This window comes from Dipodomys merriami, unplaced genomic scaffold (assembly GCF_024711535.1).
Source record: "Dipodomys merriami isolate MVZ:Mamm:240054 unplaced genomic scaffold, mDipMer1.0.p SCAF_281, whole genome shotgun sequence".
NCBI lineage: Eukaryota > Metazoa > Chordata > Mammalia > Rodentia > Heteromyidae > Dipodomys > Dipodomys merriami.
The window spans coordinates 726,051-733,540 of NW_027204282.1; the positions used below are offsets into that span (position 1 = coordinate 726,051).

General features: G+C 33.6%; 1 non-coding gene across 1 annotated transcript; it reads right to left on the reverse strand.

The window, feature by feature from the left end:
• Positions 1 to 6,147: 6,147 nt before the first annotated feature.
• On the reverse strand, positions 6,148 to 6,249 carry LOC138838530 (U6 spliceosomal RNA). The gene has a single exon (XR_011375642.1). It is a non-coding gene; the product is annotated as a U6 spliceosomal RNA (small nuclear RNA).
• Between the last annotated feature and the right edge of the window lie 1,241 nt (positions 6,250 to 7,490).

Genomic DNA, 7,490 nt, shown 5'->3' on the forward strand with positions numbered 1-7,490 from the left:
AATGGAGACATCTGATCTTAGACTGCATTCTCTTAAACCATGAGTCAATATAATAGTTTCCTTCTCAGAAATTTTCTTTGCAGATATTTTCCTCATAATGACAGAAAAGTGACCAACACAATGTATATCAGTACATCAAGCTGCACATCATAAAGATACAGAATATAAAAATCACAGTAAAAATGTTAGAATTCATCACATGATAAAATAAAAGTTAGAATGCATCAAATGCTGATTAATATTTTTCCAAGTACTTCACCTATAATATCTAATTTAACCCTCACAATAATCCCATAAAGTGGAATTACTTCCATTTTTAATTCTCAGATGATGATATACAAGTCTTCAGAGTTGGAAATACTAGTCCAACATTGCACACATGGTAAGTGTTAGCCTGATGCCCATCTCCCACTGTATCAAATGACTTCATTCAATTTTATGACTAAAATACCAGCACTTACTCTTCTAATTCGAGGAAAATTTCCCACAATTATTGTGTACATTCTAATAGTATTTTCTTTATCTTTGTTAGAAAATAGGTAACTGTAATATGAAAACTGCAAGTTCATAATAAATTTATTCCTCCCTGGTTAAAGGAACTGCTAAACTATAACATTCTTGATTTCCAGCTCAAAATAGTAGAAACCGTATTCTATTCCATGACTCAACACTGCACTGCCTGGTGACCCCATCTCTGTTTAACACAATCTTACTGAAAGAATGACCTGCCAATTCCTGATGGAAACTGACTGCATGTCTTATGGACCAGTGATTTCCATATTGTAGCTCACCTAAGTTGTTTACCATTAGAAGTATTTTGATTGCTTTTTATACCCAACATTTTGAAGGAATGTACTACTTTAAAATGCTATTAAAGCAAGACTGATAAAAAAGTCACCTTTGGCCCCAGATAAATATTTTATCTTTCCTATAACCAAAAATACAGGCAGATCTATCATTGTTAGGAAGAAGAGGTTAAAAATCATAGACACCAAGACCTAAGCATGAATTAAAGACTCTCCAACTTGTAAATACAATTGGTTTAAAAAGATAAATACTACTGTGTTTTTAAATAATTTCTTATGATAATTAAGATTCAATTATAAACTATTAACACTTGAAAATAAGTCATTTTCTTGGGAGTTAAACACAAAACACAAGAATAATCCTAATATTTTTAAAAGACCTTTATTTATACTAAAAATTCAATCTTAAAATACAAAGATTCTAAAAGTATCGAAAGTATAGAGACACAAAGGAAAAAATTTAACTGCATCATCTACATTCAAAAGACTGTGATAATAGAAAACAAAATTGTGATAATTGAAAACAAAGTTATACAAATAATTAGCTTACTCAATTCACTTATGTTCTTTTATTCTATTTCATTTAGTTTCATAAAAACTGGCTTTTCATAAAATGATGCATAAAAGCCTATATGACCACTTACATTTTCAGATCTTAAAAATATTTATTTCAGAAATGTCTTTAGCTCTATAGTCAATGAACTGAAATAATAATAAAATATTCAAAGTCCTTTCAGATATTGCAAGACTCACTCTGGGATGTTATTTATATTGGAAAAGGTATTTGAAAAGCCTTATTTATTAAAGTTGCCATAGTTACTCCCACAAAAGAGCCATTAGTGAAGATCCTTTTGCATGTACAAAACAACTTCCAATACATCCATAATCTGGAAATGACACATGCATTTTGTTTGTTTGTTTTTGAAAGGAATATCTAACAAGCATATCCACAATACTGATTTTCAGTCCATATAATGGGATACTCAAACATAATAAGTATGGGGTTATCTCTTAGTCAAAATTTTTTTTTTCAACAGAAATCCGGAAAGAGTTTATCCACCTTGTGTTTCACAGGAATAACCAGAGAGTAATACCTTTATGTTTGTTGGTCAAACTCACGGAGTGAGTATATCTTAATAGTATAACCAATTTAAGAGGTCAAATACATATTTTTTACTGACAATCATCTTACAGCAATAATTTACTACCTAATTATGTCTGCATCTTCTTACCTAACATATAGCAAGAGCTGAAAGCAATCTCTTTTATCTAACTTAATGCTGTAAATGCTTTGATTATGAAGATATTATTTGACAAATAAAATGTACAAAAGGAAGGTTACACTGAAATGACATAACAGTGATAGATAAAAACATTGCAACACAGTTAGCTCTTTTCAGCCTCACCCTGTACACATTAGCAAGCAACATTGTAACAGCACACAAAAACATACATATACACACATGCGCACATGTACACACACATATACATGCATGCTAAATTCTGTGTTTTTTATACAAAAAAGTACAAATAAAATATTACTGATTATTAGACACGATAATTTGCTTTATTACAAAATGATACACAATCCAGTCACCACGGGTGTTACATTTTACCTGCCTCACTTAATTTATTTTAATTAATTAATTAATTAATTAACTAATTTGTTTGATAGTAATAATAGGGCTTGAATTCAGGGCCTGGCTCTGTCTCAGAATTTAGGTTTTTTTTTTTAGTTTTCTCAAGTCTAGCATTTTACTGCTTGTACCACAGCTCCATTTCTAGCTTTTGCTGGTTACTTTAAAAACAGAATCTAATGGACATTTTTTTTTTTGCTTGGTATGGTTTCAAATCAAAATCCTCAGATTTAATCTTTCTAATTAGCTAGGATTAATGACACAAACCACCAGTATGGCTTCTACTTTTTCCTCTATATTTATCTAATGCATATACTTACATAGTAATTTAAAACTGAGTATAGAACCAAGATGTACAGTGATGATATTGTCCTGTCAGAAATTCAAGTTAGTAATTTAAGTTTCTTCTTAAGAACATACACAAAAAATGCCATGATATAGTATAAGAGAACTTACGATTGAACATATGAGCTTTAAGAGATTTCTAATAGATCCATTATTTATTGTTACCCAACATTAGAAAAAAATGTATAATGCAGTAGTAAAATAGAAGTCTTTGCATGACTATTTAAATTGCTTTATTTTCATCTAAAAAAGTAGGCCTGCCTGTCTATCGTCTTCAAATGATTTTGATGGTCGAAGGTGCTTAATGAGAAGTCAAAATGTATTAGTAGTACTTTCCTCTCAACTAAATCTCACTTTTTCTTCTTGGAGAATATAATGATTAAAGCAATAGTTGAGATCAGCAAGCAATAGTTCAGAATCATGCTTCCAGTGCAAGTGGATCACCAAAAGTAAATCTTGACACCATTGTCCACCAAGTTTCGTCACAGATATAATCTCTAGCTGCTTTCCTAGCTTGGACCTATTCCTACATTGTACAGGAAAAGTGTGATTCACCTGATTTGAGTCAGATGTGTTACTAGAATTATCAAGGATTTAGATTCTTATCTGTAATTTGGTCAAAGCTATGTCTCTTTATGCAGGCTACTAAAATGTATTTACTAATTTCAAGTAAATACATACATTCTATTTCCATGTTTTTAAAAAATAAAATACTGTATGCTCTATAAATTGATCAGAGGTATGGATTTTGTGGCTAGATCATTGTACATCTCTCTGCCTCTCACTTCTCTCTTTCATGGTTCTCATAGATAATATGATTGCTCCACAATTATCCTAATTTATTTTGCTTTTGTATTTTTGGTTGCATCATTTCATTTTCTGCTCTGCCATTTCCCAAATCATTTATATAGAAAGCCTTATTTCTTTTATTTATTTATTTATTTTTGGTCGGCGTGGGGCCTGAACTCTGGCCCTGGGTACTGGGCTCTTCAGCAGAAGGTTAGCACTCTACCACTTAAGCATGAGCCCCACTTCTGGTTTTTTCTGCTTATGTGGTGCTGAAGACTCGAACATAGGGCCTCATACATGCAGGCAAGCACTCTACCACTGAACCACCTTCTATTATCTCATTCCTAGAAGAAGCTGCACATGAAGACAACACTGATAATCATTTTCAGTCTGTACCTTTGATTACAGAGGAACATCTTTCCTCTGCTCTCCATCAATTCCCTGCTTTCCAGTGAGAATGACTTAGAATAATAAAAATGGAAAAGGAGAAAATAAATCATCATAAAAAAAACAAATGCAGAAAATTCACTGTATTTTTCTCACCAGTTCAACATGGACACCTTATTCCCACTGGCACTGAAAATGTCTAGTTAGGCAATTCTGATGAAGATGAGGAACAAAATGAAAAAGTGAGGAATGGTATCAATTGCAAGGAAAAAATGGAATAGGATCCAAGCAAATTTCTGCTTTGGGTTGCTGAAAATAATCGGCTTATTGGAGTGTGAAGTCTACTTTCCATAAAGGCCACTCGGTGAATACTAGAGATGCAGGGAAGCCTACAGTAGCCACTTAGACATTGTCCATGAGTTGGTAGCTCAAGCAGCAGATATTCATGCAATAACTGTGAATGGCTGGACACCCCTGCACAGTGCTTATATGTGGAATAATACCAGTGTGGCTTCTTTCTTACTTCATCATGATGCAGATACCAATGCCCAAACTAAAGGCCTCTTGATTCCCTTGCATCTTGCTTCTGGGAATAGAGATAGCAAAGATATGCTGGATCTCGTTCAGTTGAAACATTATATCAAACCAGGTCTGAAGAACAACTTGGAAGAAACTGCCTTTGATATTACCAAAAGGATAAGTATGTATCACTAACTCTTTGAAGTTGTGGAAGGCTGTACAAATTGTTCTCTTAAGTCATAATGGTTCGGTTAAGTTACTTTTATTTTCTTTTTCTTTTTTGTTGAGTTTTATTTTTTTATTGTGGAAATACCATACAAAGGGTTTACAATTACATGGGCAAGATAATGAGTACATATCTTATCAAGCATTGTTGCCTCCTCCTTTATTTCCCCTTCCCATCTCCCCCCACTCCCTTATCACTTCACTGTCCTCCCTCCCGCCCCCGTCCAAAGTTGTAAAGTTCATTTTTCGACATGACATCTTGTACATCTCATTGTTGCAGTGGGTCAACCTGCATCCCTATTTAAACAATTTGTTTTTTCCCTTCCCCTCCACAAATCATACCAACATTAAATACAATGAAAGCAGGGGTTATACTGTGGGAGAGGGACATACAAAGGAACAAATAATTCATGTTATAAATATGTTAGAAACAATCGCAAGAAAGAAAAAGAAACATTTCAATCCTTATCTTGGGGTTCATTTCACCTAACATCAACTTATCTGACCTTTTCTGGTTGTCTCAGACATATACTAGTTATTGCAAATAAGGGAAACCATTGGACCTATGTTACTTTGGGCCTGGCTTACTTCACTTAATATAATTTTTTCCATGTCTTTCCATTTCCTAACAAATGGGGCAATGTCATTCTTTCTGATGGAGGCATAGAATTCCATTACATAGAATTCTATTTTCTTAATCCTTTCTTCGATTGAGGGGCATCAAACAAGACCATACTAAAACTACCAGAATAATTGCAGCATTATTGTATAGATAAGATATCAGTTAAGTTTGATATCAGTTTAAGTTAAGTCCATTCTTGTGTCCGTACAAAATATTTTCACAATCCAAATAACAGCAATATCTTACTGTAAAAGTTCCCTGGTATGTTTACAAGTGAATTGCATGACTTTTATGTCAAAATGTATTTGAGTTGTTTGTATACATCTATATGATTTCTGCATGGTTTGTGATTTTTTAATCAGAAATAATTTGAACTTATCTGTTGATTTGAGTAGTACAGAAACTAAAGACATTTCTGGTTCTTGTCTGAAAAAAGTATATTTGAAAATATTCTGTGTTTGCATAATATCCATAATCTATTTCATTCTCTCCTAGATATACTTTGAATTCAACATTTTAAAAATATCTATATATATTCATTAATAAATGTGTCCTTTCAGATTGCATTCCATATAGAAAATTTAAGATTACTTTTTTTCAAGGTCCTTATAGTAGTACATTTCTTTGGGATAAAATGACCATGTTAACTAATTTCAAAAGTTTTGTAAAGGTTATTCTATGTAAAGGCCTTTCTAAGATGAAGGCTTAATACCCTGATGTCAAACTAACGTTTAATTCTAACACTTGCATGTATTGTTATACTTGTAATTTTGTAATCAACTTTTTAATATCTGTCATTTCTTGCAACTGAAGAATGAAAATTATGAAATAATTCACAAATATTCATATTATCCTTTTGCAAGTGCCATGTTAATCTCTGTATTGTTGTAATTTGGGTATACGTCCTGCTGAATCATGTAGTATCCTCTAAATTTAAGTAGTTAATGATGCAATTTTCATACAGGCTTACATCCTTGGGTGCCTATTTGTAACAAGGAAAGCTTATTGTTCCCAACAATACTATTGATCTTATTTCCCTAAAATAATGTGTATAGTGCAAAAAAATTATATTGTTCATTCAATTGCTCATATTTGCTTTTTTTGTCAATGACAACTTTAAGCCTTTTTCAATTTAGGTTTGATCATACTTTGAGGAACTTATAGCTAGGTCCTAAGGTGATGGCTTTTTCAAGTACTTATTTATGCAACTGAGTTAGCTTTGTGGAGCTAATGGATTCAAAGTAAGCCTTGCTTAAGAGCTACTTCTAAAGTTCTGCAGCTGAAATTTTCCCAAGTGAGGTCTGACTGGCACAAATGTTTACCTGACTATCCTTCTTCCATGTAGGAACAGACCAACCAGAATATCCTACACTGACAGGATAGTTTGTCTTACAGGAACAAAACTAACCTCAGTTACAAGGGATCAAAGATAGATGAACATTTCAGACAGAATTGTTCGGACTAGAAGGTATTTTATCAAAATATAATTGTTTATTATACCTACCATTTCAAAGGTAGCTAAAGCCAAGAAGGTGAAAAAATTGTTCATAAGCACGATTACCTAATGTCTGGCCTGTCTACCTTCCGACCAGGCAGGAATTACACTCCTGCCTTTCTATCACCAAATATTTCCATAGCTGCAGGAGAAGTCTATATCTTTCTCTCCTTTATTAGGCCTTAAATTGGTAATGGTTTTTTATTTTTTTAATAAGCATTTTTTTATTGTGAACATACTGTCCAGAGGGGTAACAATTACATGGGCAAGAAAATGAGTACATTTCTGTTTTTTAAATTTTTTTTGGGGTCCGGTCGTGGAGCCTGAACTCTAGGTCTGGGCGCTGTCCCTCAGCTCTTCAGTTTAAGGCTAGCACTCTACCCCTTGAGCCACAGTGCCACTTCCGGCTTTTTTCTTTTTGCTTATGTGGTGCTGAGCAATCGAACCCAGGGCCTCAGGCATGCAAGGCAAGCACTCTACCACTGAGCCACCTTCAGCTTTGCAGCCTCCTCCTTTGTTTACCCTTCACATACCTTCCCAGCCTCCCCCACTCCCGCACCCAATCCTGCCCCCCACCACCAAAATTGTTAAGTTCGTTTTCAACATGACAACATGTACTTCTCATTGTTGCAACGGGTCCACCTGTATCCTAAAACAACTTGTTT